Here is a 24,405-nt window from a genome sequence, read left to right as displayed (position 1 = left end):
AAACACGTCAGACGTCATTCAAATAGGACTATGGACAATCGTATGGACTACTCCTGATACTCAAGTTTTTGAGTTTGATATGATTGATTTTCACCTATGTTTGTGAGTAGCCATTTTTATGTTTTAACAATAAAGCCATTATTGAGGATAATGCGCTGGGTTGGTGCGCCCTTTTTATGTGTTTTTTATTTTCATGAATACATTATATCGCATGCACACATGCCCTGAAGTCTCCTGTGGCAAACTTTATAAATTCTGCACATCTAGAGGCATCCCATTCTAAAAGGTAAAAACCTAACTAACAGCCATACATAATGCAGGAGCATCCACACACATAGGACCCCCAACATTAGAGGTGATTTATTCCTAAAAATCAAACACGCGTGCACACTGGTACTGACTAGTATTCCAATGTTTCTCTTCTCTCTCACTCAGCTAACATGACCTCAGTGCTGATGGAGAGGTGCAGGGGAGGGTCAAACAAGAACACCACCAAGGCACCCAATGTGCTCCTTATCAACCAGTGATGTCATCAGTTGTTAGGACATTGGCGGCTTTCCCACATGGTGCCCAAGGTTGTAGTGCTGCACACTTCTCAGGTACACACACACAGTGAATTTAAATAGGGTAGCGCAGCATTTTTTAGAAGGGTTCATTGTTATGTGTTTTATTTTCAATTGATATTTTGTATACCTGGTTGGCTATATGAAAAATACATGTATAAAACAATGTGCTTTTTTATGTCACTGCAAATGCTTGGTAACATAAATAAATCTTACTAAAAAGTATTGTAAATGAACAACTTGATTAGGCGGCATTGTTGACATTCCTTACATTCATGAATCCATTGTGTTTTCCTCAGACCACATACTTTCTTCATTACTGGCCAAAACAAAGGCTTAAGGCTGGGTTCACACTTATGCAGGTTTCCCCACATTCAATTCGCATGACAGGAGAGTGTGACTGGCTCTCAATGGAGCCGATTCACACACCTCCGGGGCTGCTGCGGAGCATATTGCACAAGGGTCCTGTGTGTTTTTGACTAATTTTCAGGTCCGAATTCAGGCATAAATTCGGGCCTAATTCAAACCTGAAATTGAGAACAGGGATGCACCGGACCCCCGCATGCGAATCAAGTGTGAACCCAGCCTAAATAAACATCTGAAAAAATATGTCTATTGATAGTGTCGTATGTCAGCCTAGGCTAGGATTATGACATGTATTTGTTAATTATGTTTTGTTTCCAACCTCTGCACATTACTAGACCAACTGGAATGGCACCTGTATATGTTCGTATGAGAAAGTACAATCTACATACTTTGACGGTATAAGTGTTCAAAGCATCCATGTTATCATTCATGAAGAAAATCAATATACAGTAGCACGTAGTTGCATATTATATATCAGGGCTTGACAAATTTGCCTGAAATCTAGGAGCCAGCTAAAAAAGTTAGGAGCCAGTTTTTTTTTTTTTTTAACTAACAATCAAGCTTTATTTAATAAAACGGATACTAAATTTACACATAAATACGACTAGAACCCAACTCTCCTCTATAGCACAATTGGATGGAAACAGACTGTCTGTCTCTTTCCATCCGATGCCATCTGATCCGATCCACTGGGTGGATAGAAAATAGAACCACCATCCGTCTGTTTTTGGCGGACAGGATCAGATGGCGGCAGATTACCGCTCCATAGAGGAGAATGAAGGGTCCGATCAGATCTGCCTGAAAAACTGACAGGCGGACCTAATCAGACAGCCCGTGTGAAAGGGGACTTAGGCTGTGGCTGTGGCATGGCGATGAGGAAAAAAAAAAAGATTTTATATATATATATATATATATATATATATATATATATATATATATATATATATATATTTTTTTTTTAATAATGATAAATGAAAATAAAAGGAAAATAAATTGTTATTTTTTTTTTAATAATTAAAAAAAAAGAAAAAAATTATTATTATTATTTTTTTTTTTTTTAATTTAAAAAATAGATTAATAATAATAACCACACTCCCTATCCACTTACCTTTAAGCAAAGGTAACTGGACAGGGAGATGAAGCCTGCAAAAACTTCCCTCTCATCTCCTCTTGAGAATGCATTAACAGGCAGTGGAAACAGTCATTACTCCCGCCTACCACAAGAGGGCGCCAGTTCCCCAGCCTCTCTCATCTCACAGAAGAAGGCCGAAAAGCCGGGGCCTCAATTTTCGGACGGCGCGGAAGTCCGTGCACTCGGGGAGGAGGTGGGGGCGCAAAAGGGACAGGACACCTCCTGCAGGGCACCCCAGGTGCCAGGTCGCTAATTCTAGTCGCAAATGCGACCTGGCGCCCGGGGTTTGTCGAGCCCTGTATATATATTATTGATAGATAGTCTGTGCTCTATGTTTATATTATTGATACATCAATTGAAAGTTGTATACTTTATACATGTAGCACCTTCCTAGCTAGGTTGCTAACAGTTTGAGGCAAATTTAGTTTTTTTGGCTCCTCTGTAGCCAGTGGAGCAAAGTTGGATTGCTTTTGGCTGTTCTGGGTTCTGCTGGTTGCAGGCTCTGCTGCTTTCCCCTGGATTGTGGTAGGTTCCAGAATTTAGTAGGTGGAGAAGGCAGACCCTCACCTGCACATTCATGCAGCCTTAGCCAATCCTTGGCAGGAAGAATGGCCAGTAGGGGGGCTGAGGTGTGTATAAATAGGCTGGAACAGCAGGATATTTGCCCTGTGGGAGAAGACCCAGCATTAGGGCTGTTTCTAATGCCCCATACACACGTGCAGATTATCTGCAGACTTTTGTCTGCAGACTTACCTTTTCTATGTAGTGCAAGGGCCTGCCGGATTGCATACAAATTGAAAGTGTTTAGGTTTGACCTCATATTGTATGGTTTTGGTAAGTCTGCAGACAAGAGTCTGCAGATAATCTGCACGTGTGTATGGGGCATAAAGCTGAAGAGTAGAAGAGGCCATCTGGGTCCCAGCTAGAGTTAGGGGACCCACATCCAGAGTTCCTGAAAGCAGTTGAAGGAAGCCCACAGACTATCTAACCTGGAGGCACACAGTATAGGAACTAGGTGATACTGCAGGAAAGCATTCAAGCACCCAGGCCACAGTGAGTACAAGCCAAAAAAGATCCTAGAGACTGTCCTTGCCAACCTTTGGGAAAGTTAATCCAAGTTGCCAGCTCAGGCCTTACCTTTGCAATGGAGTCCCCTGAGCTGGGGTTCACTAGTCACTTCCTCCAAGAGGGTGGCTGCATCCAGAAGAGACAATACAGTTAGAGAGAGTCCTCCATTGCCTTTTGTACTAATTCTGGAGTATTACAAGGCTTACCCTGCACTCTACCCAAGTTTAATAAGCAATAAATACAGACAAAGACACTATCTGCCTGGTACTGGTAGAGACTGGGAAGCTACAGTTGCTTGCCCTTAACAGGGAATAGAACTTGGGACAAATAGCGGGACGAGTTAAGGGTTTTTGCGCTATATACAGTATGATAACATTAAAGAGAATCTTCCAAGGTGTGGGAAGGGACCAACTGCTGCAGATTTGAGGTGTAGGCATCTAGAGGTTCCTGCACATAAAGCCATTGTGTCAAAGTCATTGCTAAATGCTGGGCCATCCTAGGTTATACATTCTTACTCTCCTATACAGTATGATATAAGATTAAGGAGACTCTGCCTTTGGAGGTGAGGGGCCAACTGTTTCAGGTATAAAGTTAAGGCACCTAAAGGTTTCTCTGCATACCTGTAGCACCTTCAAGACTTAATCATGCCCAAGTAATGGCCTAATATTGGGCCATTCTGACAACTAAAGATTTGACACTTCCAGGCAGTGTTGGCACTTGCTGCTAAGCTTTGTCCTCACACTTTTTTTATAGTTCCATCACTATAACAGGTTCACTGGTCACTAGAAAGAGGCAAACATCTTAACACTATGAGGCCAATTTTACAAAATAAAGAAAAAAAACAATATTTATTACTTTCTGCGATAAAACATATCTAATAAAAAAAATAAAAAATAAAAAAACAAATTCCTTCATAAATTTAGGTCAGTATATATTCTGCTTCATATTTTTGGTAAAATAAGTGTATATTGATTGGTTTACACAAAAGTTATAGCGTCTACAAATTAAGGTATATAAAATATCTCACAAAAGTGAGTACACCCCTTGCATTTTTGTAAATATTTTATTATAACTTTTCATGTGGCAACACTGAAGAAATAACACTTTGCTACAATGTAAAGTAGTGAGTGTACAGCTTGTATAACAGTGTACATTTTCTGTCCCCTCAAAATAATTTAACACACAGCCATTAATGTCTAAACCGCTGGCAACAAAAGTCAGTACACCCCTAAGTGAACATGTCCAAATTGGGCCCAATTAGCCATTTTCCCTCCCTGGTGTCATGTGACTCTTTAGTGTTACAAGGTCTCAAATGTGAGTGGGGAGCAGGTGTGTTAAATTTGGTGTTATCGCTTATACTTGTCACTGGAAGTTCAACATGGCACCTCATGGCAAAGAACTCTCTGTGGATCTGAAAAAAAGAATTGTTGCTCTACATAAAGATAGCCTAGGCCAGTGATGGTGGACCTTGGCACTCCAGATGTTTTGGAACTACATTTCCCGATGTAGCACCCTCCAATGTAGGTGCTAGGTAAAGCATAGTGGGCCTTGTCTGCTTATCAACATGGCCATGATTTTCAGCTAGGCTGGCATGTGTTCCCAGGTGTGCCTGTTGAGTTGAGGAGTTTCTCCATTGTGTCCCAATGGGCAGTGGAGGAAACCTGATCAATAGCACACCAGGGCATGTATCCATCCTGGAAGGGCAGATTCTGCCGTAGAGCATTCTGGGAGGGGGTATAAGTCTGTCGGGAGCACATGACAGGTGGTCTTTAGCGGGAAGCAGAGTCCCAGGAGGGAAGGCACGGCTGTCTATCCTCCTGTCAGGAAGAATCAGGTATCCCAGGCGGCTGGCCTGAGGGATTACAGGGCTGAGCTGAGCTGCCAGAAGGATCCAGTGTGCTGAGGACTAGTGGAGCTGTGAGGGATCGAGTTCCAGGAAAGCATTCTGAGTAGTGCGAACTGTCCCTGGGGGTCTGCCTAGTCAGAGGGGACCACTCCAGAGAAGGTCAGAGGGATCCAGGAGCTAGCTAGCCGGTGCAGGAATAAAGTAAAGGGGGTGCAGTGTTAACCCTGAAGAGTAAAGGGGGTGCCAGCGGTTGGGCCCTGAAGTATACAGTATTACAGTGTTGAGAGTTGCAGCAGTGTCTACAAGTGGCTACCTCAGTCAGGAAGGACTGAAGGAAGCAGTGTAAAGGACTTTTGAGCTAACCAGAGTGTCAGAAGTCAGTCTTCAGTTCAGTGACAGCAAGTCATATCTACAAGCGCCAGCAAGCGTTGGTTGGCATCCAGCTGGCGTTAAGCCAGCGTTTAAAGGCATTTTTCTTCAAGTGTCCCAATTTGTACCTAGTTGGGCCAGAGGAGTATCCCACTCATTCCCTTCTCCTATCCCCATATAAAATAAACAAAACAAACCAAAGATGCCGGACTGTTCATTGTCTCAGATCTCACACTTGGGTAATCAGCTTAAATGTGCTGTTGGTGTTAACGGTAACCATGGCAGACCCACATCAGGCTCAATGCCTGGAAACATTGCTATACATGATACTCAGCTACACCGCAGAGTGCATGAGCATCATGGGAAATGCAGTTCCAAAACATCTGGGGTGCCAAGGTTTGCCATCACTGGCCTAGGCTATAAGAATATGGAAAAGACTCTGAAACTGAGCTGCAGCACGGTGGCCAATATAGCGGTTTACCAGGACAGGTTCCACTCAGAACAGGCCTCGCCATGGTCGACCAAAGGTGTTGAGTGCATGTGCTCAGCGTCATATACAGAGATTGTCTTTTGGAAATAGACGTATGAGTGCTGCCAGCATTGCTGCAGAGGTTGAAGGGGTGGGGGGTAAGCCTGTCAGTGCTCAGACCATACGCCACACACTGCATCAAATTGGTCTGCATGGCTGTCGTCCCAGAAGGAAGCCTCTTGCAAAGATGATGTCCAAGAAAGCCCGCAAACAGTTTGCTGAAGACAAGCAGACTAAGGACATGGATTACTGGAACCATGTCCTATGGTCTGATGAGAGCAAGATAAACTTATTTGGTTCAGATGGTGTCAGGCGTGTGGGGTGGCAACCAGGGGAGGAGTACAAAGACAAGTGTGTCTTGCCTACAGCCAAGCATGGTGGTGGGAGTGTCATGGTCTGGGGCTGCATGAGTGCTGCCGGCACTGGGGACCTACAGTTCATTGAGGGAACCATGAATGCCAACATGTACTGTGACATACTGAAACAAAGCATGATCCTCTTCCCTACGGAGACTGGGCCGCAGGGCAGTATTCCTGTCATGGGTCTGCTACCTAAGGGTTAACTTAGTGCAGAGTCTGCAGACTAATTGCAGTGATTGGCAACAGGCTGCCTTATTTAAACTCGTCAGCAGCATTATGTCTTTGCTGTCTGATCTGCAGCTTCCTGTGACCCCTGCTCCAGTTTACCTGCTTCTGTGATTGATCTCCTGTACGACCCGGCTTGACTTTAGGACTCCCCTTGCTTTCTGCCTGCACCTAACCTCGGCTCCCCTCTGACCATGAACCTGCATGCTCCTTTGGATTCCACGCCGCCTGCCTGTTGTTGACCCGGCCTGTAAACTGATATGTTTGCCTGTGAGCCCCCAGAGTGAGTGTGGACTCGGGCGTTCCGTCCTTCTGCCTGCCTGCTGTTTGGATCCTCCTACCTGCTGGTTGTCTCCTTGTAAAGCATCTGGGACCTTGGAGCTGCCCGTCCAACAGCTGTCCCGCCAGGCCCTCATACCATTCTGCTCTCCCGTGCCACCTGTCTGCTCTACCAGGGGCCGCGAGTCAGATACGTAAGGGAGGCCTTCCTCTGCACTATCAGTCAGGTACGTGAGAAGTTGACAATTCCAACATGATAATGACCCCAAACACACCTCCAAGACAACCACTGTCTTGCTAAAGAAGCTGAGGGTAAAGGTTATGGACTGGCCAAGCATGCCTCCAGACCTAAACCCTATTGAGCATCTGTGGGGTATCCTCAAATGGAAGGTGGAGGAGCCCAAGGTCTCAAAACATCCACCAGCTCTGTGATGTCGTCATGGAGGAGGACTCCAGTGGCAACCTGTAAAGCTCTGGTGAACTCCATGCCCAAGAGAGTAAAGGAAGTGCTAGAAAATAATGGTGGCCACACTAAATATTTGCACTTTGGGTACAATTTGGACATTTGCACTAAGGGGTGTACTCACTTTTGTTGCCAGTGGTTTAGACAATAATGGCTGTGTGTTGAGTTATTTTGAGGGGAATAGCAAATTTACACTAGTATGCAAGTTGTACACTTACTACTTTACATTGTAGCAAAGTGTAATTTCTTCAGTTTTACATGAAAAGATATTTACAAAAATGTGAGGGGTGTGCTCACTTTTGTGAGATACTGTATACTGCAATTTTTATTTTTATTTTTTAATCTTTATACCAGTAATGGTAATGGCGTTGATGAGTGACTGCAATATTGCAGTTGACAATCTGACACTAACTGAAGCTTTTGACACTTTGTGGGAACCAGTGACACGAAAACCATGATCGGTGCTAAAAATATGCACTGTCACTGTACTAATGACACTGGCTGGATAGAAGGTAAACATCTAGGGTGAACAAAGGGTTAAATGAGTGCCTAACCAGTGTTTTTGTGTACTTTGTGTGCTGTTTTTACTAGGGGAAGAGATGGATTCTAGTCTCTGCTTTGCAGGAACACAGAATCCATCCCCCCCCCCTCCCTGTCAGAAAGGAGCTCTGTCTTGTTTACATAGGCACAGCTCTGTCCTGTGTCTCTACTCGCCAATCAGTGGGTGCCTGCGAACATTCATTGGTTGGCATCCGCTGTGACTAATCACAGCAGAGGAGGTGTGCATGCCTGCTCCCTATGTGGAAGTGCAGAATCATGTTTATACACTCACCGGATACTTTATTAGGTACGCCTTGCTAGTACTGGGTTGGACCTTCTTTTGCCTTCAGAACTGCTCTAATTATTCGTGACATACATTTAACAATATGTTGAAAACATTCCTTAGAGATTTTGGTCCATATTGACATGAGAGGATCACGCAGCTGCTGCATGCAGATTTGTTGGCTGCATATCCATGATGATGTGAATCTTCCATTCCATCACATCCCAAATGTGTTCTATTGGATTGAGATCTGGTGATTGTAGAGGCCATTGGAGTACAGTGACCTCACTGTCATGTTCAAGAAACCAGTGGTGAGATGATTTGAGCTTTGTGACACGGTACATTATCTTGCTGGAAGTAGCCATCAGAAGATGGATACAATGTAGTCATAAAGAGTTGGACATGGTCAACAACAATATTCAGGTAGTCTTCGGCATTTAAAGGGTAACTCCACTTTCGTATGGAAAAAAAAATAGCAAATAAAGAAAAAATAATATAGCGTATACAATTATGACACAAATCATATTGTAATTGAATGTTATTAAAAATTACCTTTCCTTTTCAATCTGCAGCTGTTGTAATTTTCTCAAAATGCAATGCAATATGGCTAATAGTGGGAAAAAGCTGCGCTAAATGACATAGACCATATATGATAGGTCTATTAAATAAAGTGGTAAGTCCCAGAAAATAATAGTCCAAAGTATTAAATGATGAATAAACTGTTAAAGTCCAATCCAACACGACACAGAAAAATTCAATGTGAATAGGTACTGCTTACCAGAAGTAGCAGTAAAATGAGCGTTGGTGTAAACAAAAACCAGACCAGTGGAACTTTGTAGATGACTCCTGTCAGATGATCTCCACTCAGAATTGTGAATCGGTGAATATGGTGATGAGACAAAAAATGTACATAGCGTGATACTGCATAAAAATTCTAATCACCCGTGTGAATGAAGAAAATAATAGGTGTACACCACCACCAACATAGGCCGCTTACCAGAAAAAAGAAAAAGGTAAGCATAACATATCTCAGTGAAAGATTGGGAATGAAGAACCACCTCCGTGATATCAAAATAATTACCAGATATTAGTGGATCATGCGATATAAATCACTCAAAAAATAGAGCCACCACCAGAAATTCCTGCTTACCAGATATCAGCAACCAATTGCATGTATCAATCAGGGAAACTGATGTATGGCAATCCACAGGTGAATGAACATAGACACTCCCTTGGCAATAAAGCTGATCCGCACAGATGCTCCGCGATATTACATAGGATAAATAATAAGGGGGGGGAGAGCCCATAGCGTGAAACCATTTAATAAAATAAATAAAACCAAAAATTTGCACTTACAAAAGTACACAGGAATAGCGCTGAATTGGAGCCGCCGGCCAGTCGGCTTCAAACACCCGCCTGAGTATCGTCTCGTCTCGTAGAGGTGACGTCAGCACGCCGCGACCGACGTACGTTTCGTCATAAATGACGTTCTCAAGGTACGAAATGCAATATGGCTACCTGGAGGTGTTCTGTACACAGAATGTGAACTGACCACACCCCAGAAACATAATTTCCTGCTTGTGTGATTGGCTCATCAATTTTCCCAGAAAAAAAGATACAAGTCAGATTTCTGGCATCCCCTGCAACAAAAATGTCATTCTTGGTGAGATACTCCCAATAGGAACACGTCTAAAGGGATGCAGGCCCAGTAGATTTCCTTATTAGTGCTTTGCAGCTGCACAGCTGATTGATAATTATGAAACCACTCCCATTAGACCCACTCAGCACAGAGGAACAAACTTTTTGATTTCTCCAGAGTAATGCCCCGTACACACGTGCAGATTATCTGAAGAATTTTGTCTTCAGATTTACCTTTTCTATGTAGTGCAAGGGCCTGCCGGTTTGCATACAAATTGAAAGTGTTTAGGTTTGACCTCATATTATATGGTTTTGGTAAGTCTGCAGACAAAAGTCTTCAGATAATCTGCACGTGTGTACGGGGCATAAGAATCTGCAAAAAAGTTTGCTATAATCCTTGCAATGTACATAGATCACCCAGAGGGGAATGTTTTTTCCTAACAAAAGTGGAGTTATGCTTTAAACAATGCTCAATTGGTACTAAGGGGCCCAAAGTGTGCCATTACACCATTACACCACCAGCCTGAACCGTTAATACAAAGCAGGATAGATCCTTGCTTGCATGTTGTTTATGCCACCAGCTGAAATCGAGACTCATCAGATCAGGCAACATTTTTACCAATCTTCTTTTGTCCAATTTTGGCGAGCCTATGTGAATTGGAGCCTCAGTTCCTTAGCTGGCAGGAGTGGCACCCGGTGTGGTCTTCTGCTGCTGTAGCCCATCTGCTTCAAGGTTCGATGGGTTGTGCATTCAGAGGTGGTATTCAGCATACTTTGGATGTAATGAGTGATTATTTGTGTTACTGTTGCCTTTCTATCATCTCGAATCAGTCTGCCCATTCTCCTCTGACCTTTGACATCAACAAAGCATTTTCGTGCACACAACTGCCACTCACTGGATATTTTCTCTCTTTTGGACCATTCTCTGTAAACCTGAGAGATGGTTGTGTGTGTGAAAATCCCAGTAGATCAGCAGTTTTTGAAATACTCAGACCAGCCTGTCTGGCACCAACAATAATGCCATGTTCAAAGTCACCTAAATCCCCTTTCTTCCCCATTCTGATGCTGGGTTTGAACTTCAGCAAGTTGTCTTTACCTCGTCTAGATGTCTAAATGCATTAAGTTGCTGCCATGGGATTGGCTAATTAGCAATTTGAACAGGTGTACCTAATAAAGTGGCTAGTCAGTGTATATAGGTGATTCTGGAGCAGTAAATCTGGTATAGGGCAGTCGGCAAGTGGTTAATTTCTGCAATTAGGTTACATTATAGGGAAAGCAGTGGCTAAGGCTGGCCATACATGTTCAATGTTCTCGTACAATTTTCCTTTAGATTTACCCTGAACTATGTAGTGCAAGGGCCTGCCTAATTGGATACAATTGTTTAGTTTTGACCCAATATTATATGGTTTTTGGTAAATCTATAGGAACATTGTATAAGTGGATTAATCCAGGGACATAACTACAGGGGTTGCAATTGCAACCGGGCCCCATGCTCCATGCTCCCCTGTACACCTGGATAGGAGGGGCGGCGGGGGCAGCATGTAGAGAAATCACTGTCTTCTTTTTTCCTCCCATAACTGCAGGAGGAAAATGGAGATTGGTTCCTCTGTATGCTGCCCCCGCCACTCCTCCTATCCAGTTCACTTGTGTTCTGCTGTCTCTGGGCCCCTGTGTGCTCCCCTGGTCCCCCCCCCTCTACTGTGCTGCCCCCCCCCCCACTGTGCTACCGTCCCTGCTGCAGGGGATGTGTCACAATAGAGAACCAGGAAGGGGTCGGTAAATATGTAATTTACCAGCTCCTTCCTTTTCTGAATGGACAGAGTCATAGTCAGTGACATTGTAAAAAAATAAAATAAAATGATAAAAAAGAATACAATTAAAATACCAAAAACATAAAAACTACTGACACCAGTGGGTGAACTTCCAGGATAGCAAAGGTCACACTTGCGACCGGGCCCTGGCATTCCACCACCGTGGTGAGGCCCCAAGATGGCAGGAAGGGGGCCCACTGCAGAACTTGTGAAAGGGTCCAACTGCGGGACCGTAATAAAGGGCCCCGCAATGAGAGTAAAGGGCCCCAGGATCAGTGGGAAGGGCCCCAGGCTTGAAGGGAAGGGGTCCGGTGGGCCCTTTATGGTTTCTTGCCCCGGGGCCCTGAAGGTTCTAGTTACGCCTCTGGATTAATCCATGTATGCATGTAATGCATGTATGACCAGCCTTAGACCCCTTTCGATTGTATTGATTATAATTGCTGTGGTAAGGACTTTTGTTTTAGAAGTGCCTTGTACTATACTCAGAGAAGTAAGAATACAGGGGTGTAATCCACTTGGGTCTATACCTGTAACTAAATTAAATTTAATAGGTGAATATAAATTGGTTTATTTAACTATATTTAGTGCTACAGATATATTAAATGCACTAACCTCTGGCAGCCAATCCAATGTTACCCGTCATCAGTTAGAGAAGTCAGAACAATGAAATGTGATTGCTGATAGTTTGTTCCCACACATATCACACAATGGCCTCCATTTACCTTTATGATGGACAGGGTTGTAATACACAAACACTGCTATTTAATGCTGTATTCTACAGTATCTCCCAAAAGTGAGTACACTCCTCACATTTTTGTAAATATTTTATTATATCTTTTCATGTGACAACACTGAGGAAATTACACTTTGCTACAATGTAAAGTAGTGAGTGTACAGCTTGTATAACAGTGTAAATTTGCTGTCCCCTCAAAATAACTCAACACACAGGCATTAGTGCCAGGTTCACACATATGCGATGTGGGAACCCTGAAAATCCACTGTGGGTCCCGCATCGCAATTGACTCACAAGCAGTTCACATTTCCATATGCGTATCGCTGGGGGGTGTCAAAATAAGGTTAACGACACCCCCAGATCAGTTCGCACATCGCAGTGCCAACTGTCAATTCGGACATGAATTGGATCACATAGGTGTAAACAACCATGCGATCTGGTTCTGGTGCGGACCAAAAAAGGGTCCTGTGCGACTTTGGTCCGAATGCGATGCAAATTCTGCCATACAATCTGTATGGCTGAATTGGCATTGCACAGACATCGCATTTGATTTGCAGAGCAGTGCGCTGCGAATTACATGCAATGTTTGACATCGCATATGTGTGAACCAGCACTGAATGTCTAAACCGCTGGCAACAAAAGTGAGTACACCCCTAATTTAAAATGTCCAAATTGGGCCCAAAGTGTCAATATTTTGTGTAGCCACCATTATTTTCCAGCACTGCCTTAACCCTCTTGGGCATGGAGTACACCAGAACTTCACAGGTTGCCACTGGAGTCCTCTTCCACGCCTCCATGACGATATCACGGAGCTGGTGGATGTTAGAGACCTTGCGCTCCTCCACCTTCAGTTTGAGGATGCCCCACGAATGCTCAATAGGGTTTAGGTCTGGAGACATGCTTGGCCAGTCCATCACCTTTACCCTCAGCTTCTTTAGCTAGCCAGTGGTCATCTTGGAGGTGTGTTTGGGGTCGTTATCATGTTGGAATACTGCCCTGCGGTCCAGTCTCCAAAGGGATGGGATCATGCTCTGCTTCAGTATGTCACAGTACATGTTGGCATTCATGGTTCTCTCAATGAACTGTAGGTCCCCAGTGCCGGCAGCACTCATGCAGCCCCAGACCATGACACTCCCATCACCATGCTTGCCTGTAGGCAAGACACACTTGTCTTTGTACTCCTCACCTGGTTGCTGCCACACACGCTTGACACCACCTGAACTAAATAGGTTTATCTTGATCTCATCAGACCACAGGACATGGTTCCAGTAATCCATGTCCTTAGTCTGCTTGTCTTCTGCAAACTGTTTGTGTGCTTTCTTGTGCATCATCTTTAGAAGAGGCTTCCTTCTGGAAAGACAGCCATGCAGACCAATTTGATGCAGTGTGCGGAGTATGGTCTGAGCACTGACAGGCTGACCCCCCCCCCCCCCACCTCCTCAACCTCTACAGCAATGCTGGCAGCACTCATACGTCTATTTCCCAAAGACAACCTCTGGATATGACGCTGAGCACATTCACTCAACTGCTTTGGACTACCATGGCGAGGCCTGTTCTGAGTGGAACCTGTCCTGTTAAACTGCTGTATGGTCTTGGCCACCGTGCTGCCACTCAGTTTCAGGGTCTTTGCAATCTTCTCATAGCGTCGGCCATCTTTATGTAGAGCAACAATTCTTTTTTTCAGAACCCCAGAGAGTTATTTGCCATGAGGTGCCATGTTGAACCTCCAGTGACCAGTATGAGAGAGTGAGAGTGATAACACCAAATTTAACACACCTTCTGCCCATTCACACTTGAGACCTTGTAACACGAATGAGTCACATGACACCGGGGAGGGAAAATGGCTAATTGGGCCCACTTTGGACATTTTCCCATAGGGGTGTAATCACTTTTGTTGCCAGCAGTTTAGACATTAATGGCTGTGTGTTGAGTTATTTTGAGGGGACAATACATTTACACTTTTATACAAGCTGTACACTCACTACTTTACATTGTAGCAAAGTGTCATTTCTTCAGTGTTGTCACATGAAAAGATATTAAAATATTTACAAAAATGTGAGGGGTGTACTCTCTTTTGTGAGATACTGTATATCGGATAAATTGAAAAGATCTGTGCAGATGGTGACTGCTCAGAGTGATGACCTATTCCGCATGAGCAAAACAGCCATTGTTTATCGAGGAGGTAAATTGGGGGGGGCATAATGTGCTTAGTGCCATGCTTAGTTTCTCTAATGTGATGTCTGTGTCATAGACCATTAATAATGTAGCATTTGGATTCTTTAAAAAATAATCTATATAGTATGTGGTAATTATATTTTACAAATAAATGTCCTTTAAACCTACTGAGGTTAAAAAACAAGTACAAGTTAAACAACTGGTCTTTATGTTACATAGTATTTGAAGTTAATATTTAACGTTCCGTGTAATTTGCAGAACTTCCACTGTACATAAATGTGACAGCTGGATAAAATAAAATATCTCTAAGACAGTAGTGGCTTGTAAACTGTGATGTATGTCATTACTGAGCTGGGTAGAATAGCAGCTGGTAAAAGGAACCCTATACATGGCTTTATTTTTCAGTGGGAACGCACTGAATGCAGTTCTGGCACCTCCAGCACAGAATGTATGTACTGGCAAAGGGGGCTGGGGTGTGCTGGGGATGTCAATTGTTTCTGGAGCGATGTATCTTTTCGGGGGGATATATTGTTGCTGGTGGGAGATCTTTTTCTCTGTGATTCTTATGTTGTTGGGGGGGGGGTATCCACTGTTGAGGGGGAGGGTCTATTGATGCTGGCTGCTGGGGTATCTTTTGTTGCTGAGGCAGATCTATTGTTTCTGGGGGTCTATTGTTGCTGTGAAGGAGCAGGAGCATTTTTCCTGGGGGGGGGGGGGGAGGGGGGATTTATTATCATTGACCAATTCCGTACAATTTACTTAACCACACAAAATGATACTTAGCTCTGTGTTCTCTAAAAGGAGCAATACTATAGTGATAAGGGATAAGGGGGCCACACTCAGAGGTAGGTCAGCGTGGAGAAAGTACCTGCACTTATTCTTTAAGAAATATAAGCCCTGACCCTATATATATAGTGGATGCAGTGTGTATCGGTTTCTAACCAACCTATAACCCAAACCATGGTTTATCTACATATAAGAAAGAGGTAGGGGGTGGCGCTGTCTAATAGTCCAAGAAAAGGGGTTTATTTGTTAGTGCTATCACTAGTCACGTGTAACAGATATAGACCCAATATATAAATGAGGTAGCTATTGTGTCAAAGTGCCAAGTATGTGTAATTCACCCTTAAGGTGCCTAATGCTGTACATATAAAAAATGGATGTAAATGACACTTGAATGTCAGGTAAAATATTGCACAAGTGTGATATAACCAATAAATAATCATAAACAATTATAACCGTGCATAAGTGATATATCTATATAAAGTGACAAGTGCTAGAGTGAATGCTGACAATAATAATACAGTATAAGTGTATAGAACTTAATACAACATAATACATATAGATCTATGTGCAATCGTGCTTGGAAAGTAACTCAAATAGTCCCCAATGATTAAAGTTACCTGTGCAAATTAAATAAAATAACGTGACTGGTAAATAAGGGGGAATAATTTAAATAGTGATAATAAAGTGACATGTGCTCAAGACACCCAACATGAGTATCCAATGTCCAAAAAATAGATGAGTCTCTATTTAGTGAAGCAGTGATGGGTGCTCATATTCTAGGAAGCTGTAACAGATTTCTTCGTGTGTCCTGTACACACCAATGGATAACCCCGTGGTGGGTAGTGAGGTGAACCGTGACCCCTATAATAGGTAACACACTCACCAGAAATACCCACCCCACACAGGGGTATAAGGTGGGTATGTGAGATGGATAATTCTCCCTCCTACTCCAGGTCCTGGGGGGGGACAGCTGGGAAGGTCCCTGGTGGTCCAAGGGTTAAAGGATATCGACTGTGTACTGTATGGGTCTTTTGGAATTTCAGGGGTGTCCACTCCGGGGGTCCGCGGTGTGTATAAAGCAAGGGATCAAACGATAAAGAGGCACATAGTGTGAGACTGTAAATACAGTGCTTTATTCTGATAAGGCAGGGTAAAAGTACTCACAAACGTGGGTGATATATAGGCAGGGAAGTCGAGCGTCCGGAGCGCTATGCAATCCAAGCCTCGATGTGGGAACCGGAAGTGATGCTTCTATATTATCTACATATAGTTATGTGTATTAAAGTAAAAATGGATTTTCAAGGAGCCTTTAAAGTAGGCCTGTCATGAAAAATGTATTTGGGTTGCCATTGTTGACCTCTTCTTCCGAAAATGGTGGATGCATGGGGTTAAATGCTGATGCATTGACTGCACTGCTTTGTGAGTGACTGACCTGGAGCAAGTATAGAAATAAGGAATTTCAACCTATCTTAGAGGTATTTAAAGTTTATCCAAACTGAAGAAAAAAAATTGTAATATACTGCAGCCCTCAAGTCCTCAGATGTGGTGGCTGCATTCACTTTTTTTTTTCCTTTTTAATTAGCACCTGCTAATTTACAATGTATCTATTAAGAATGAAGCACACAAAGTTATCAGCTCACAATATTTCTTATAGCATCAACAAGATTTTTGTGCTCCTATATCCAACTGGTATAACAAACTACCTTTAATGCTATATATAACAAACTAAATAGATAGTAATAGATGTCTATTGTTAGGGTTTAAAACCAGACACAGCCAAACACCAAATGGTTCTACCTCCTTGTCTTACTCAGACTTTGGAAACACCAGTTCTCAACCCTAACCTCCTGTCCACCCATAGTCCATAAGGAAAATGGAAGAATACCAGTATACAGCAGCAAATCTTTGTGAATGTTTATTTCAAAGCAAACACGGAGTTCCAAACAGTTATGCTGACCTGTTTCTGCCAACAAGGTGACCTTAATCATAACTGGCTGCCATTACCACATACTCATTAATACACTTCTTCTCACACACAGGTGGGTGGTATAAACATCCTAATTAGTAAATAACTGAGCAACTTTAAAACAATAAATAAATTATGAAATACACAGTCAGACAACTATCATTTTCAGGAAAAGAGCAATAGCTTATGCATTTCTTTGATTCATTTACTTGAAGTAAGCAATGATTTATGGAAAATTTTGGGTGGTTAAATGGGATTATTTGGGAAGTGAGCAAATTTTGTATGAAAAGATGGGTGGTCCTGACCAATAGTGATGGGCTCAGGCGTGTTCGAATCCTATTCCCAACCCATCTGAGCAATCCCACCAGGAAGCTGTCACTGCACACCGCCATTCATGAGCAGCCTTGTCAGGGCATGTGTATGTGCAGCTGCGGCCCCCAAAATCTGCACTGCCTATAATTGGTGGTAGGCAGTGATGGCTTCCTGGCAGGATTGTTTAGGTGGGTTGGGACCAGGATCCGAACACGCATGAACCCAACCCTTACTGGTCGGTCAGGTCTCTGTGATACATAAAGTATGTGTCTTAATGCTCCTGCTGTGTACCCATGTGCAAGATAGTCCATGAACTAATACATACATGAATTTGAGAGCAAAATTTGTATTGTATCTGTATTGTTTAATAAACCTGGAGAGCTTAATTTGTTTTGGGCGGGGGGGGGGGGGGTCAGAGAGTCCATACTGAAAAGTTTATCCTCAGTGCAGCTCAAGAACGCTGAGTCTGGTAAATCCACAGGCCCAGCATTTCTGAGCTCCCTTCCTGGTCGCTGCACTTGCTCAACAGGCAGGCGCAGTGGCAGAGTCTCTTCAGTGAGGCGGAGCCAGTCAGTTAAAAAATTGAAAATTAAAAGTCACTGAGCACTTTTAACAGGCCTGACTGCCTATGTGTGTGTAGGTACATTATAAATAAGACTACATTAATCAAATGCAATACACACATTTTAACATTATTTACTATTTTCTATTAAATAAACCTACCAACAATGTTTGCCCCTGCCCCAGAGCAAAGATGGCCACCTTGGGAAGCATCTGCTCCCAGCACAGCCCTGAATAAGTCAAAGTAATAAGTAATAGTAAGTAATGAGATACGTGTATATTGTTAAAAGCCCACAGTCAAACAGTAGTAATTAAACACACTGGATGTGTGAATAGGTTGTAAAATTGAATTTATTTGAATATACTGTATGTGCCATTTAAAAAGATGGACTTGGGCAATTAAGCACATAAAAATATTCAGTTCTGCAAGTTCTGTTTTTTCTGAATTGCCTACAGCACCTACTGAAAGCTTAACATGTTTATGGTGATGACCATGGCAATGTACTGGAGAATGCAAATCCTCTATTCCATAATAGTGCTTGAAAGTGTCAACTGTTTGATGAAAAATGTATGTCCAAGAAGTAAGGTGCAGTTATACTTACACTACTATCCCCACTCACCCAGCACTATTAATATTAACACTTAAATCAAATCAAATCAAATAAAATCATAAATCCCTTAAAAGGATAGCTGCTGCTATTAAATTAGCAATCGTATATAACACAGGTGCAATATTGGCTCAAAAAAACATACTTGAGTCCAGAATCACACTAGCAGCGCTACATTATGTCTAATAAGTCCAAATATGATGGGAGCAATGATGCTAAATAATTTTAGCAACTGAGCCTGTTACTGTCCAATAGGCAGGGTAGGTGAATAGATCTCCAGTATTCAGTGCTCAAATTATCACACTGTGCACCTCCACCGCACCTCAGTGATGCCCCTATGGCAATGCTCACTCACCAGATACGACTCTAAAATTGCGCCTTTAATAACAAGACCACACCAATATCTGTGTCTCCGGATGAAATCCTTATCTCGCTCCTCACCAAGTCAGGATCTTCCACTTGTCTCCAGACACTGCTCAGTAAACTATGGGAATTATCCCAATCAAGCTCCCAGATCGTATAGGTGACATGTAAACAGAGGAGGAGGAGGACTCCTAGCGTAACATGTATACACCATTTATTAATTAAAATTGTCCCCTTTTCCTCTGTATAGTACACTCACATTTAACCATAAAACATAGGGCATTGAAAACATGTAGCAATAACCTTACGCTCCTGAGCCAACACAGCTGTCCGTCTGCGCCGAACGGTACCTAGGCAGCAGAGTTCCGTGGTGTGACGTCAGACGTTGGTTACCGTGGTGACCACGTGCTCACGCTCTAACGCGTTTCGTCATTAAAGGACTTCTACGGAGGGCGTGGAAGTTCCTGACTTGGTGAGGAGCGAGATAAGGATTTCATCTGGAGACACATATATTGGTGTGGTCTTGTTATTAAAGGCGCAATTTTAAAGTCATATCTGGTGAGTGAGCATTGCCATAGGGGCATCACTGAGGTGCAGTGGAGGTGCACAGTGTGATCATTTGAGCACTGAATACTGGAGATCTATTCACCTACCCTGCCTATTGGACAGTAACAGGCTTAGTTACTAAAATTATTTAGCAGCATTGCGCCCATCATATCTGGACTTATTAGACATAACGTTGCACTGCTAGTGTGATTCTGGACTACAAAGGAGGAGTCCTTTGTAGTGCATTAGCACATCTATCCCAGCAAGGAGTGTTGTCTCCAAGGGTTAGAGAGGCTGGATTCACCCCTTTTCTATGGATAGTGTAGGACCCACTGATAATGGGGTACTTTGACGCAGTGGTGGGCTTGAGCACGATATGGCCATATGGTGGGACCAAACCCCCATTTTTATTTATGGATTGTCTTCAGATTTGGTAGTTATTTCTTTTGCATTTGCGCACTATTCTTTTTTAATATACATGTCTTTTGGTTCATAGCTGCAGCAGCTTTAGAAATACATGGGTATGCTCCCCCAAATTTTTTGCCTGTTTATTATGTATTCGGTCTGACCAGACTATCGAGGTTGAGCAACCCTCCCCACCCCCCCACACACACCTGTACTCAATCAGTGTCCACCATCAATTGGATATAGGAGGAGTCCCCTGTAGTGCATTTGCACATCCTTCCCAGCAAGGAGTATTATCTCCAAGGGTTAGAATGGCTGGATTCATCTCTTTTTCATGGATAGTGTAGGACCCACTAATAATGGGGTACTTTGACGCAGTAGTGGGCTTGAGTACGATATGGCCATATGGTGGGACTAAATCCCCATTTTTATTTATGGATTGTCTCCATATTTGATAGTCATTTCTTTTGCATGTGTGCGCTATTCTTTTTTAATATATATATATATATATATTTTTTTTTTTATATCAAGACAAAAAAATGGTGTTACACTTCAAAAACCAGATGATAGAGAATTTTATCTGCTTGGACAAACGCTAAATGGATTATTCTATGCAGTTATACACATGGTAATCTAGCTCAAGGACAGAATTCAGGTTTCAAAGGGAGTCAGATGTTTTGTTTCACATTTTTTTCTAAAGCAAGCACATTTTCTGACTGTAACTCTTTTTTGGATTGTAGAAACATTTTTTTATGTACAATACATTTTCTAGTATTTTTCTTATATTATAAAACATTTTACACATTTTATGGCGTATAAAACCTTAAAATTAACATTTTATTAAATATATACAGTACATAGCTGTGTTTGTGAATGTACACTACATTACCAAAAGTATTGGGACGCCTGCCTTAACATGCACATGAACTTTAATGGCATCCCAGTCTTAGTCCGTATGGTTCAATATTGAGTTGGCCCACGCTTTGCAACTATAACATCTTAAACTCTTCTGGGAAGGCTGTCCACAAGGCTTAGGAGTGTGTCTATGGGAATGTTTGACCATTCTTCCATAAGTGCATTTGTGAGGTCAGGCACTGATGTGGACGAGGAGGCCTGGCTCGCAGTCTCCACTCCATATTCATCCCAAAGGTGTTCTATCAGGTTGAGGTCAGGACTCTGTGAAGGCCAATCAAGTTCCTCAACCCCAAACTCCCTTATCTATGTCTTTATGGGCCTTGCTTTGAGCGTTGGTAAGGCAGTCATGTTGAAACAGGAAGAGGCCATCGCCAAACTGTTCCCACAAAATTGGGAGCATGAAATTGTCCAATATGTCTTGGTATGCTGATGCATTAGGAGTTCCCTTTACTGGAACTAAGGGGGCCAAGCCCAACCACTGAACCAAAACAACCCCACACCATAATCCCCCCTCCACCAAATTATTTGGACCAGTGCACAAAGCAAGGTCCATAAAGACATGGATGAGGATGCACTTATGGGATGAATTAGAGCAAAGACTGCGAGGCAGACCTTCTCATCCACCATCAGTGCTTTACCTCACAAATGTGCTTCTGGAGGAATGGTCAAACATTCCTATAGACACACTCCTAAACCTTGTCAGCCTTCCCAGAAGAGTTGAAGCTGTTATAGCTGAAAAGCATGGGCCAATTCAATATTGAACCCTACGGACTAAGACTGGAATGCTATTAAATTTCATGTGCGTGTAAAGGCAGGTGTCCCAATACTTTTGGTAATATAGTGGATGTATATTTTATAACTGTATCTTAAAGGCAGGCTTTAAACTGCCAATGAATGCTTGGGTATGCAGAAATTAACCAATTTGACAAGGTAGCATGATTGCACTGTCTGTTAATGAGCACATTAATGCCCATTAATACTGAATAACCAATTTTCTGCAGTATCCAGCCTGCTTCCTGCAAAAGCAGAGATTTAAAGCCCAACTGACTTCAGTTTATAACCAGGTAAATTGCTTCCAGGTGTATTGAAACGGAAGGTGTTTAAAGTCAAGAATTTTGTTTTCTTAAGGTCCCTTTCACACATGCTGTCCGTTTGTCCGTTTTTCATCCATCCGTTGACAGATGAAAAACGGACATCAATGCATCTCTATGTAAAAATGAATGACAACGGATGATAATCAGTTAACATCCGTTTTCATCCTCTTCCGTCAATGTCCTATGAATGCCCTATTTTTCATCCGTCAAAAAAACGGATCGGACGAAAAACGGACGACAACGGATGACAACGGATGAAAAACGAATAACAACGGATGAAAACCGATGAAAAATGGATAACAACTGATGAAAAACGGATAACAACTGATGAAAAACGGATGAAAAACGGATAACAACTGATGAAAAACGGATAACAACTGATGAAAAACGGATGAAAAATGGATGAAAAACGGATGGAAAACTGATGGAAAACTGATACATTTTGACGTGACTGAACTGAAGAACTGAACGGACCTTATGTGTGAAAGGGGCCTTAGGAAGCAGCCCAAATCTGAGAAGTTCTGTAGCATGCCAGCAGGGCAGGCTTTTCTACTCAGCATGGGCAACTGTCTCACCTTGCTTATATAAATGCAATATAATCATAATATGATAATTTGATAAAAATAATAATTTTTGTACAGTACAAAAATGCAGATATTTCGTTTTTCAACATTATTTATAGCATTGTTTAAAGGACTATTTTGAGTAAAACTGCAGAATAACCTGCACTAGGCACTCTGACATATATAATTCTAAATTACCGGTATGTACTACATGTCTGTTTTTAATTATCTTGTATCATTTTCATCCTATGAATGATGCCCTTAGCATAAGGAAACAAGAAAGAATGAAATGCCAACGTTTTATGGCTTTAATGCCACACCTCTACAGAACATGCAGAGAATTATGACAATGGGAAATTGCGCTATTCCCATTATCACCTATTATCACATCTCTTTCATGTAGTGGAGAAGAGCAAAGTCCTTGTTTCCCAGCTCCAGTGAGATAAAGAGATAATCACCTAATAAAACAATAGCAGTTTTTTAAACACAGAGAAATAGGATTTTATTATTATTCAAATAAGGCACACTTAAGAGTCTTAGCCTTTTAAATAATTTTTTTATGTGATTAGGTAAAAATGTAACTTTGATCGATGACCACTATATTATTGATGGTTGGTTGGTTCTGCTATTTTATTCACATACCTTGATTTAGAAAAAAGCATTTACAATGTTATTCATAAATGAATATATAACCTAGTGGTGTTTCTATAGATTAATTCATTTGCAAAAATTAAAAAGAGGAAAGATGTCTTCAAAGAGCTGTCATTTTTTTTTATAATTTTGTATGTACACTAGTAGGCACTAGCAGATAAGATATTTAATATTTTATCTGCAAAATGTCCAAATTTATTTATTAATTTATTAACGTTAATGATGATGGGGCAGAGTATTCCAGATATGAGATAAACGGACAGAGATTGGGAAATATATTTCTGCCTTACAACATGATCTGAACGTTCCTATTGTCCTAGGCTAAAGAATGTTCCAGGACACAGAGGCATGATAAAACCTGCCTTTGTGCCTTCCTATACAGTTTATCTGGAACATAATACAGTAGACCTGTCTTCTCTTCTGTGCATGCAATTAGTTGGTCATACCACCTTAGCCCTGAGTTGTGCCCAGTACGGTATGGTCATTGAATACTGCACTGACTTCCCAAGTGGTAATGTCTTGCTGATGTTTACAGACAACATTAGTACATTGCAAAGATAGCAACTATTGACATCAATTGTACAATTTGCAGTTTTATATTAGGGGACTATAAATTATTTATTTTGGTGGTGTGCATTTTAGAAGAAATCAAATGCTCTAAATTGCTTATATGTTGTACCCTGTAAAGTAAAATTGTACATAAATATGCAAAATGTATATATATTTAGTATAATAAGTAAAACCCATTTCCCAGCAAAGTATTAATAACATACTTACAGTTGTGTAATGTTCCTGTAGAATGATGTATGTCAGTCCTATAGCTGTAGGCTCACACATAGATGGTGAAATGTAACCTGGACCATCCTGGGGCAGCTGCCGCTGGTGTGTATGTAAGTAGAGCTACACCTCACATATATACAACGTGCAATGGATATCCTAATATGCTTTTCATTCAACTCGCTGGGCAGGTTTCTACATTCTGTGTAACATGGAATGATACCAGAATTTGTTGGCATATGAAGCCAGTCAAACCGGTTCTTCAATCATCTAGGAACAAGTCCAACCAGTTTGCATCAAAGGCTAGAGCAACATGCTGTGGCTCAGCACCACTAAGCTCCATCCACTTCTGTGAATGATTCATTCCTTCGTTAACTCCCAACGAATGGGGAGAGAATGTTGTAGCCTCCAGCAAAATAATTTTGCAGACTCCAGTGGGAGTGGCGCAAGCATCCATGTCAAGTACAGAAAGTTCCTTT

At 42.0% G+C, this 24,405-nt stretch overlaps 1 protein-coding gene across 1 annotated transcript in view; it reads right to left on the bottom strand.

The window, feature by feature from the left end:
- The window catches only part of RBBP8 (RB binding protein 8, endonuclease), a 145,071-nt gene extending 120,955 nt beyond the window's left edge, over positions 1-24,116 (bottom strand). The window contains exon 1 of the mRNA XM_082258678.1: positions 23,927-24,116. The gene's annotated coding sequence lies outside the window, so the exon portion shown is untranslated. The remainder of the gene's footprint in view (positions 1-23,926) is intronic.
- Positions 24,117-24,405: the final 289 nt, after the last annotated feature.

The sequence above is a fragment of the Pelophylax lessonae genome, assembly GCF_965119305.1.
Source record: "Pelophylax lessonae genome assembly, chromosome: 5".
Classification (NCBI taxonomy): Eukaryota; Metazoa; Chordata; class Amphibia; order Anura; family Ranidae; genus Pelophylax; species Pelophylax lessonae.
This window is presented reverse-complemented; position numbering and strand designations above follow the sequence as displayed.